Source organism: Macrobrachium nipponense, chromosome 1, assembly GCF_015104395.2.
Source record: "Macrobrachium nipponense isolate FS-2020 chromosome 1, ASM1510439v2, whole genome shotgun sequence".
NCBI lineage: Eukaryota > Metazoa > Arthropoda > Malacostraca > Decapoda > Palaemonidae > Macrobrachium > Macrobrachium nipponense.
The window spans coordinates 211,466,940-211,478,421 of NC_087200.1; the positions used below are offsets into that span (position 1 = coordinate 211,466,940).

At 37.7% G+C, this 11,482-nt stretch overlaps 1 long non-coding RNA gene across 1 annotated transcript; it reads right to left on the reverse strand.

Annotated features, from left to right (window-relative positions):
• Nucleotides 1–10,205: 10,205 nt before the first annotated feature.
• Nucleotides 10,206–11,125, reverse strand: LOC135220357 (uncharacterized). Its single transcript, XR_010315679.1, has 3 exons — nucleotides 10,872–11,125; nucleotides 10,475–10,555; nucleotides 10,206–10,329 (listed from the first exon to the last, which is right to left on the reverse strand). It is a non-coding gene; the product is annotated as an uncharacterized LOC135220357 (long non-coding RNA).
• Between the last annotated feature and the right edge of the window lie 357 nt (nucleotides 11,126–11,482).

The window sequence follows — 11,482 nt, forward strand, 5'->3', positions numbered from 1 at the left end:
ATTACATATTACATTCTGATACTTCTTTCCAATGAGCACCACGTTCTTTGGAAGCTTGAATCTGACTACCTCTTTGATATGGCCTGTGAGTAAAGTCTTTTTATATTCCATTGATGTATTTATTGGATTCTTCCTGTGCTAGTCAAGTCTTGGTTTCTCTTCCTCAACACTGAAAAGGTATTTTTCTTACTATGATATCTGATTAAATGTTATGCATATGATTATCTCAAGAAGAATCACAAATAGGAGTTTAGTAAATGTGTTCTATGCAGGTTTAGATAGTATGAAAGAAAAATTTAAATTCCTTTTCCTCAACTCTCTCTCTCTCTCTCCAACCCGATGAAGCAGACATTTTCTGGGTCGAACAGTGTCGCTGAATGCAAGTCAAACAAGAAGGAGATATATTGGTCAAAGGAATGATGAAAGGAATGGTGGATGTGACCTGATATGTGGCTTCCGTGTTGCTTCAATTGGGACTCAACTGGTCTAGCATAAGTCAAGAGAGAGAGAGAGAGAGAGTGAGAGAGAGAGAGAGAGAGAGAGAGAGAGAGAGAGATTCCTGCCTTTAAATAAACATTATGTTAAAATATCTAGACGTTGCAGCGCAAGAGCTAACCAGCGTAAAACCAGTAAAACGGATTTCAAACGCCGGAACAAAAAAATCTAAGGTAAATTGCATCAGGCTCCGGTCTCCTTTTTGCACAACAGTTTTGTCGCTCCTTCGAAAAATTTAAACGTAATTAGGTGCTCTCTCTCTCTCTCTCTCTCTCTCTCTCTCTCTCTCTCTCTCTCTCTCTCTGCTCTCTCTATCTCTCTCTCTCTCTCACCTTATCATCGTCAGCATTCTCTTCTTACGGATCACCGGATCGAAAACAGAAGCAGATTCTTCAACCCTTGTTCATTGCTGCCTTCATTGTTGTTGGTGACTGAGAAACAATACATCGGCTGTCCTTCTGTATTGTTATACCTGATCCTTGATCAGTTGACAGTTTGTACCAATGTGGAGATTAGGGTACATGGCAGAAAAAAGACATTTTCCCCCTTAGGATGTATAATTTTGCGAGGAATAAGGATAGCCTCATCACTCAACAGTTGGGGTATCATGGCTCAATTGCGGAGTAGTTTTAGTCATAGATGACTGACTACTGCTATTTAAGTTATTATTATTATTATTGTTATTATTATTTTTTTTTTTGTTGCTCTAACACAGTCCTGTAATTCGACTGGGTGATATTTATAGTGTGGGGTTCCGGGTTGCATCCTGCCTCCTTAGGAGTCCATCACTTTTCTTACTATGTGCGCCGTTTCTAGGATCACACTCTTCTGCATGAGTCCTGGAGCTACTTAGCCTCTAGTCCAGATTCTTTTTCAAGGATCTTGGGATCGTGCCTAGTGTTCCTATGATATGGGTACAATTTCCACTGGCATATCCCATATCCTTCTTATTTCTATTTTCAGATCTTGATACTTATTTTTTTTTCCCCAATCTTTCCTTTCTCTTCACTCAAATTTTTTTTTCTCTCTCTCAACCGGATCCCATCCTTTCTTCTCCACTCTGGTGTCCCATGGTATTGCGACATCAATAGTGATACTTTCTTCTTGATGCAATCAACGTCACGTTCTTGCTATTTTGCACGTATCAATTTCACTGGCATATCCCATATCCTTCTTATTTCTATTTTCGATCTGATACTCCATTTCCCTTTCTTTTCTTTCCCTGGTGTTCAGGTACGCGACATCATGAGTGATACTTTCTTGATTTTGTCCCAATCACGTCACGTCTGCTATTGCACGTATCACCCTATCTCTCTGATACCATAGTCCCAGAGAATCTTTGTCTGATCGGTTTCTATCACTCCTTCAGGTTGGTGTTCGTACCACTTATTATTATTCATACATAAACATTTTCGTGGACATTGGTCAGAGGAAAATATTGAATAAAGTTGAATATTAGTGGGGGATGTAGATACCTTAAACCTTTCTAAGTACAGAACCTTATTAATTAAATGTTTATATTCGGGAATATAGACTTATATAAACATCTTCATCTGCTTGTTTCAATCTACACCAAAACAATAAAACTTTATGAACTTGAATATGAATAACACATACTCTCTTCCCTCCCTCTCTCTCTCTCTCTCTCTCTCTCTTCTCTCTCTCTCTCTCGCGCGCGCGCGCGTAGCTATAGATACCTTCTCTGTTCAGTCATCTTAGTTCACATAGCAACGTTTTATAATAAGAAAACACAAGACGACAAAGACTTTCATGTTGTGGAAAATCAAATAAAGTTTTGAACGATGTTTCGTACAAGTACTCACATCTGGCGTTTAACACTGGATTGTATCTATATTTGCCTAAAAGAAACATAATAAACCCTCTTGTCCCTATACCTACTCGAAATTCAGCATCAGCATAATTTTTCATGACGATTGCAAAAGCGTGTAGAAGACATGCATGTCTAAGTAGATTTGTAATGACTGGCGAATTTTCTTATAAATTCAGAAGGCTGAGCAAATCCATTGCATACTAGATTATGCGACCACGCTAGATATAGTGTAACCAGTTATCAACAGAATGATCATCGTTTCATATTATAAAATGACTGATAAATTTAACAATTAAATTCATGTGTATCACTTCAATCACGTTTTCAATAATTTTTTATAGAATGATGGAGATACATTTCAGATAACATCGGTTGTCTCCAGCTCATAAAACTGTATCAACATGTGCAAAATTTAAAATCTAATTCAATTTTATCATTAGATTGTCGTAATTATAAGGCGGGCACGTGGCCAATACCTAGTCTTTTCTCTAGAGAAGGAATTTCTAGAATTTGTTTTTCAGAATAGAGGATTTGGCGCCATCTATTGGATGGACGACAGCATTTTGATACGTGGGGTAGTAAGGGTCTCGGATATTTGTTATATTTTCTTAAACTAAGCACTTCAATACATTGGAATAACTATAGTAGCGTTTTATTAGAATATCGGCCTCTTACATTTAAACATGTTATTTAGTTTGAAGGGCAATAAGAAGTTTTATAATCTGAAGTGAAGATCAGTTTTACCTCTACCGAAAATGCCTTCGTGCAACGTAACGCCACGTAGAGCAAGGAATACCAACAAGATAGTAGAATTTATTTTCTATCACTGAGAATTATACAACGATCATAAGGTTAATTAAGAGTGTAAGAGGCTAAGTATAATTATTTAACATTTTTTTGCATGTTGAATAACACATAAAGTGGTAACTTTACGGGTTTTTCTTCGCCTAAAACATGGCAAGTTGGCTATTCTGACAGCACAGGGTCCACCGAATGTAAATAATACCAACATAAAAGAAGTTAGAATTTCCTGTTATGATGATGGAATATGCAACGATTATCAGGATAATTTCAAAATGTAATTAAGGAACTTTAATCATTTATTATTTCTGACTTGTCAAATACGATTCAGAGTGATACATTTACGTGGTTTCTCTTCGTCTAAAACCTGGCAAGTTGGCCATTCTGACTGCAACGTGTCCAAGGAATGTAAGCAATACCAACAAAAAAGTTAGAATTTCGTCTTATCATTGAGTAGTATACAACGATTATCATGACAATTTAGAAGTATAAGAGACAAACTATAATAATTTATTATTTTCAGCTTGTTAAATAACCCATAAAGTGGTACATTGACGGCGAATTCATTCTTCTAAAACCTAGAAGGTTGGCAATTCCGACTGCACCGTTTCCAGTGAGGAAAACAACTCGGTTATTTTCAAGTTTTACATTGACAGAATGAAATTATATTCGAGCTCACTGGGATAAACAATGTCAAAGAGCGAATGAAAGCTTAAATTAGAACATTTAACTACCAAGTACAGTACTCACGACATACCAATATTTACGATGTTTGAAATCTAAAGGAATACCCCTTTCAAGGCTGCACTCATGTCAATATCTCATATTTACCATCAAATTATTATGATATATGAAAATTCATCAAGGATAAATTTCCTAACCCTGAGTTTTATTCTTGACCTTTTAGATATAGAGAAAAATTACGATACTCCCTATACTATGAATAGAAACGTAAAATAAATGTTGATTTTGAATGAAAATTATTTTTAAGTGTTTTCATTTTCTCCGAATCACTTGTACTTGCAAGGAATTCTGTTACACGATCTTTCTATATCAGGATAGATTTTAATGCACTGGAATAATGATCTTAATGTAAATAAGCATACATAGTCACATGCGTATTGGTATATAAACGAACATATCCTTTTGAGCCTCGTAAAAGTAATTCCTTATTAACCATAAATAATAACGACAGCTTATGAGGTGAACGTGATGATCCTTTGGTTTATGATAAGGAAAATGTCCCGTAGACCACACTCAGTAAATGCCCTATTGTTTATGTATATAAATATGAATGTAATCTTCTTATCTTTGCTATATCTATGGATTCAATACCATAGCAGAAAACCGACTATCATAGGCATCCCTGATTCATTAAAGACTAAAGAAGGCAAAACATCTTCTATTCTTCATATTTCTACCAATGAAATGTATCTCGATTTTCGATCGATCATCCACAGCAGGATTCCTTGTCTCTTCAGCTCATCGACCTCCTGACGACTACCCAAACACTTAAGTGAAAATAGATATTACGAAAAAGGAAAAGTCATACCGACATTTTTAGAAATTAATGTGGAAATTTGGATCAGTATATTAGTAATTGTAAAATGCTTATAAGAAAATCAAAACTAAATAAGAATGTTCAACACTCCAGATAAGACACAAATTTTTCGATCTTATAATCGATAAAGTGAGGGTGCGTCTGATGGGCTTAGCAGAGGCTTTGGTGTTGGTGGGAGATGGCTGAGTTTTAGTCGTAGGTCGCCACGATCTACCGGGTTTATTTTGCCCTCGCTTAGATAGAATTGCATTTGCATGTCCAAAAGTAGCTTCACTTATGCATGCACAAGGCCACGTAATGTTTGATACACTCAATGAACGCTATTTTGTACATAGATAGAGCTCTTTATGTGCTGCTGTATGTTGACTTAACCTTTTTTTCTTCACTCACTGTGTGGCTAGTCAGGATTTTTCTTGGGATGGCATCGCTCAAATTTATGATAACTCCTAGTTTACTTCCCTCATGAGATGTCAGCGATCTTGAAATTCCAATTACTGAGAGTTATTTTTTAAGAAATTGTAATGAATTCTCTTTTCAATTTCACGGGTTTATAGATACAAATGACAAATTTTAACGTTTTTAAACAATAAAACTTCATATACGAAATAATTTATTGGACGAGAAATGGAAAGGTGGTTTAGATATATAAACGTTTAAAATGGAATTTTTTTCTTTATGTGGCCCAGAGGGTTGCTCTCTCACATACCCCTCTCTATAAATAACGCACGAACAAGCGCGCGAGGTCCATTAGAAAAAAATCGTCCATGTGGCCCATTCATTTCATTATCTTTGCAGGCACGTACCTCAAAGAAACGGAAAACAAAAAAAACAAATATAAAGAACGAAAGAGCTAGTGACTCACCTTTTGAAAGAAAATACTGTATTCAGTGAGAAGACACAACGAAGAAACAGTGAGTCCCGACGACCTACAGTAGAAGAAAGTAAGAGACAGAAGGTCCAATCAAACATCAGTGAATATCTGAGTTCCAGAGAGGAGGTTCAGCCATAGTCATGAATGACAAAGAGATTAACACATTCACACTTAACTTTTGGGCCTCCTTGTGTCTCATATGCTTACAGGACACTGATAGAGCGTGACGTAACATTCATCCTTACGTACGGTGAGTATAAAGGACGTTTTCTACAAGTGCAGTGATCTGTCTCTTCTGCGGTTCATTGGAGAATTTAAAACTTTTTTTATGTTAATGTAGATACATGAAAGAAGATCCCTGCGATATAAGAGACGCAGCTCAAATTCCCGCTGGGACTTGGACACTGGATGAATATTTGTACGGTAGGAAATGCTAATAGGTAATTATTATTATTTTTTGCTTAGATGAATAATAATATAATAATAATAATAATAATAATAATAATAATAATAATAATAATAATAATAATAATAATAATAATAATAATAATAATAACACGTGGAGGAGTGGGTTAGGTCGTCAATGGACCTTGGGAAAGGATCTTTACCATAATTTCCACAGTTTTATTCAGCTGTAAATGAGTACCTATCCCGGATGGGGTAGGATCAGCTATGGGTTAAATAGCAAAACTCAGCAATGATGGAAAGAAATGAAGGAATAAACGACAACGACGTAAATGGAACCTCTGGCAACAGAGGAGCTTCGTCCGGCAACCAGGTATTCAACCCATTGAAGGGGAAGACGGTCAGGTACTTGGAGGTCGTCATCCAGCAACTGATCACCACAACGACAGTAATCAACAGCCTGAGATTGGAGCTACAGAAGCAAAAGGAAGAAATGGACAAGAGAAGAAAAATAAGGAAATACGGAGATGCTACATCAGAAGCAACCCGACGGAGAGAGGATATAGAAGAAGATTGGTCAAACATCTGGAATGAGAGGAATAACACCCCCCAAACAGAGCAGAGGCTGGCAGACCAAGTAAGGACATGAAGAAAAAGAACTGGCTATCCCCAACAGAAAGAGAAGAACTGGAAAGGGAAATGTCACACGACAACGAATTACACGAAGACGAACTGAGATACGATGCCACAGAAGACGACAGGTAGAATGAGGTATCAAAACAAAGACACACGAAGAAACACCGACGAAGTAACAGAGAGGACGGAATGGGTAGAAAAGATTAGACAATGGATGGGCATAATACACACCACCAGTATCACAGAAACAAATACTTGGCATATGCAGGAGCAAGATTAGTAGCAGAACTGATGGGATTCGAACACCAACACCACCAGCACAACCACAACCAACAGAAACCAAAACAGCAACCTCCTTGGAAAGGCGCCTGGAAAAGCAAATCAGGTGATGAGATCTGACTTGAGTAAACTGAAAGAGATGGCAGAAAAAGGCTAAGAAGCAAGAAAACAAGGGAGGAACTCAACGAGAAATACAAAGTACAGGATACAAATACCTGGGCATAATGGAAGGAGGGGATATATAAAACACCAAGATAGAAGGACACGAACAGGAAAGAATATATGCAGAGAATCAAGGCGATACTCAAGTCAAAATCAACGCCGGCCGGAAATATGATAAAAGCCATAAACACATGGGCAGTGCCAGTAATCAGATACAGCGCAGGAATAGTGGAATGGACGAAGGCAGAACTCCGCAGCATAGATCAGAAAACCAGGAAACATATGACAATACACAAAGCACTACACCCAACACCAAAAACGGACAGACTATACATAACACGAAAGGAAGGAGGGAGAGGACTACTAAGTATAGAGGACTGTGTCAACATCGAGAACAGAGCATTGGGGTCAACTATCTAAAAACCAGTGAAGACGAGTGGCTAAAGAGTGCATGGGAAGAAGGACTAATAAAAGTAGACGAAGACCCAGAAATATACAGAGACAGGAGAATGACAGACAGAACAGAGGACTGACAAAACAAACAAATGCACGGACAATACATGAGACAGACTAAAGAACTAGCCAGCGATGACACATGGCAATGGCTACAGAGGGGAGAGCTAAAGAAGGAAACTGAAGGAATGATTACAGCGGAGCAAGATCAGGCCCTAAGAACCAGATAGTTCAAAGAACGATAGACGGAAATAACATCTCTCCCATATGTAGGAAGCGCAATACGAAAAATGAAACCATAAACCACATAGCAAGCGAATAGCCCGGCACTTGCACAGAAACCAGTACAAAAAGAGGCATGATTCAGTAGCAAAAGCCCCTCCACTGGAGCCTGTGCAAGAAACATCAACTACCTTGCAGTAATAAGTGGTACGAGCACCAACCTGAGGGAGTGATAGAAAACGATCAGGCAAAGATCCTCTGGGACTATGGTATATGAACGGATAGGGTGATATGTGCAAACAGACCAGACGTGACGTTGATTGACAAAGTCAAGAAGAAAGTATCACTCATTGATGTCGCAATACCATGGAACACCAGAGTTGAAGAGATAGAGGGAGGGAAAAAATGGATAAGTATCAAGATCTGAAATAGAAATAAGAAGGATATGGGATATGCCTGGTGGAAATCGTACCCATAATCATAGGAGCACTAGGCACGATCCAAGATCCCTGAAAAGGAATCTAGAAAAAACTAGAGGCTGAAGTAGCTCCAGGACTCATGCGAAGAGTGTGATCTAGAAACGGCACACATAGTAAGAAAAGTGATGGACTCCTAAGTAGGCAGGATGCAACCCGGAACCCCACACTATAAATACCACCCAGTCGAATTGGAGGACTGTGATAGAAAATAATAATAATAATAATAATAATAATAATAATAATAATAATAATAATAATAATAATAATAATAATAATAATAATAATAATAATAATAATAACAGGTACTTGGAGGTCGTCATCCAGCAACTGATCACCACAACGACAGTAATCAACAGCCTGAGATTGGAGCTACAGAGGCAAAAAGGAAGAAATGGACAAGAGAAGAAAATAAGGAAATATGGAGATGCTACATCAGAAGCAACCCGACGGGAGAGAGGATATAGAAGAAGATTGATCAACATCTGGAATGAGAGGAATAACACCCCCCAAACAGAGCAGTTGCTGGCAGACCAAGTAAGGAACATAAAGAAAAAGAACTGGCTCTCCCCAACAGAAAGAGAAGAACTGGAAAGGGAAATGTCACACGACAACGAATACACGAAGACGAACTGAGAGACGATGCACACAAGACGACAGGGAGGATGAGGTATCAAACAACGACACACGAAGAAACACCGACGAAGTAACAGAGAGGACAGAATGGGTAGAAAAGATTAGACAATGGATGGAGCTAGATACAGAGAGAACAAAGATCCCCCCCATGAAAGCCTACAACACCAAGAAATTAAGGGAGAAAAACAAAACAAGTGAGGTCAATGAAATAATGGGCCTAATACAACACCGCCAGTATCACAGAAACAAATAACTTGACATATGCAGGAGCAAGATTAGTAGCAGAACTGATGCGGATTCGAACACCAACACCACCGTCACAACCAACCCAACAGAAAACCAAACAGCAACCTCCTTGAAAAGGCGCCTGGAAAAGCAAATCATGGTGATGAGATCTGACTTGAGTAAACTGAAAGAGATGCAGAAAAAAGGCTAAGAAGCAAGAAACAAGGGAGGAACTCAACGAGAAATACAAAGTACAAGAGAGGGGACTAAACAACACAATAGAAGATGTAAAACAGAGGCTTAAGGCAAAGCACACAAGATCCAACGGTACATGAACAGGAATAATGGGATACCAACAGAACAAACTATTCGGAACCAACCAGAAAAGACTTATACAGCCAACTAAGAGGGGAAGACAACCACCCAGAAATTCCTGAAGCCGAACCAAGTAAGAGACTCTGGGAAAACATATGGAGCAATCCGGTATCACACAACAAACATGCAACATGGCTCCAGGAAGTCAGGAAAGAAGAAACAGGGAGAATAAAACAAAGATTCACAGACATCACGACAGACACAGTCAGACACCAACTAAAGAAAATACCAAACTGGAAAGTCCCAGGACCCGATGAAGTCCATGGATACTGGCTCAAAAACTTCAAGGCCCTACACCCAGAATAGCAGAACAACTCCAGCATTGTATCTCAAATCACCAAGCACCCAAATGGATGCCACAGGAAGAACATCCTTAGTATAAAAAGACAAGAGTAAGGGAAATATAGCCAGTAACTACAGGCCTATCACCTGCCTACCAATAATGTGGAAGTTACTAACAGGTATCATCAGTGAAAGGCTATACAACTACCTAGAGGAGACAAACACCATCCCCAACAACAGAAAGGCTGCAGAAGGAAGTGTAGGGCACACAAGACCAGCTCTTGATAGACAAAATGGTAATGAAGAACAGTAGGAGAAGGAAAACCAACCTAAGCATGGCATGGATAGACTATAAGAAAGCCTTCGACATGTTTCAAAAACGAAAACAAAATGTTCAATATAACAAGAGCAGCGAGAGCAGAGTAACAATAATTTAATGTCAATATTGGATAAAGAAACTTTAAAATTAAAAAAATATTAGATTCTTTATTTATATTGAATAAATATTAAATATGGCAAAGCAATGGAACTCTGATGGCTGAAGTGGAATCCTCAATCACTAGTGACTGCCTGTGGTAGAACCCACTCAACTCTTGCCTGTTTTTGAAAACTATGGATTCTGCAAACCACGAAAAAATTTCCATTAAAAACCTAACTTAACATTTATCTAAAGTCCCTTAATAAGCAATAATGAATGGTATACAATATATAAATATCAAATGCAAATATGCCAATATCACATTACATATAACTGAATTAGGTACCTAAATAAATTTGCCAAGACCAGGAAGATGACTGAAGCCGATGATACTAGGCTACCTTCCAGCAAGCACAAGTAACCTAGCCTAGTAACAAATTAAAAAATTAGGCTCACTAAAATTCTAAGTTATGCACTATTAAATTAAATATGAAAAACACTCAGGAAAATAAAATCTTATACGATATATCGATTTAAGCAAATCTGAACACCCACTAGGCTATCCTATGCACAAAACAGAATTGGAATTAAGCTAGAAATAGCCCTAGTAATGTTATAATTAGCATACAATCCATAGAAAATTATAATTAGGGCTGAAGACTTGGATAATTAATATTCATTTCAAATATTATAACCCCCTAACCAAAGTTGAACCATATGCCACAAAATCATAGGAAACTTACTGGGTTGGTAGGCCATATCCTTAAAATCCCAAAGCAAATCGAAGAGCAGCAGAATATCCCATTGTTGAGAAGTATGTATTCTGAAATCTTGATATTGCACTCTTCATGGTAGCACTCGTGGTAGGCAATTGCAGGAGAGGTGGCCTTAAATTAAAGTGCTACTCCATCTTCATAGCACTTCTTCACTAGAAGAAAACATTATCCAATATGGCTGATCTGCCTCCTCACTCTTCTCTCATTACCAGTAGGTGAAAATATTTCCCAAGGATGATGGAATCAGGAACTGCAAATATTAAAATACAGCCAGCAGAGCCATCTATGGACTGAAACATATTTATCCTTGAAACTCCCAGTATTTCTTTTTGATTTTGCTTTGTATGGCAAAAGGGGGTTTTCAAGGATAAAACAAATATGAACCATAGATATATATATACACATTTTATAAATTTTCTACAGAATTAGAATATAAAATAATTCTTCAACACTCCAAAGGGGGGATTCGAATTTAGTCAAAATTCGAATGGTAAAGGTAATGTTACAAAATTGAGTAACATTCTAACGCAAAAAAAACAAAAAAAATCAAATTACCAACACCTAACATATACTGCATA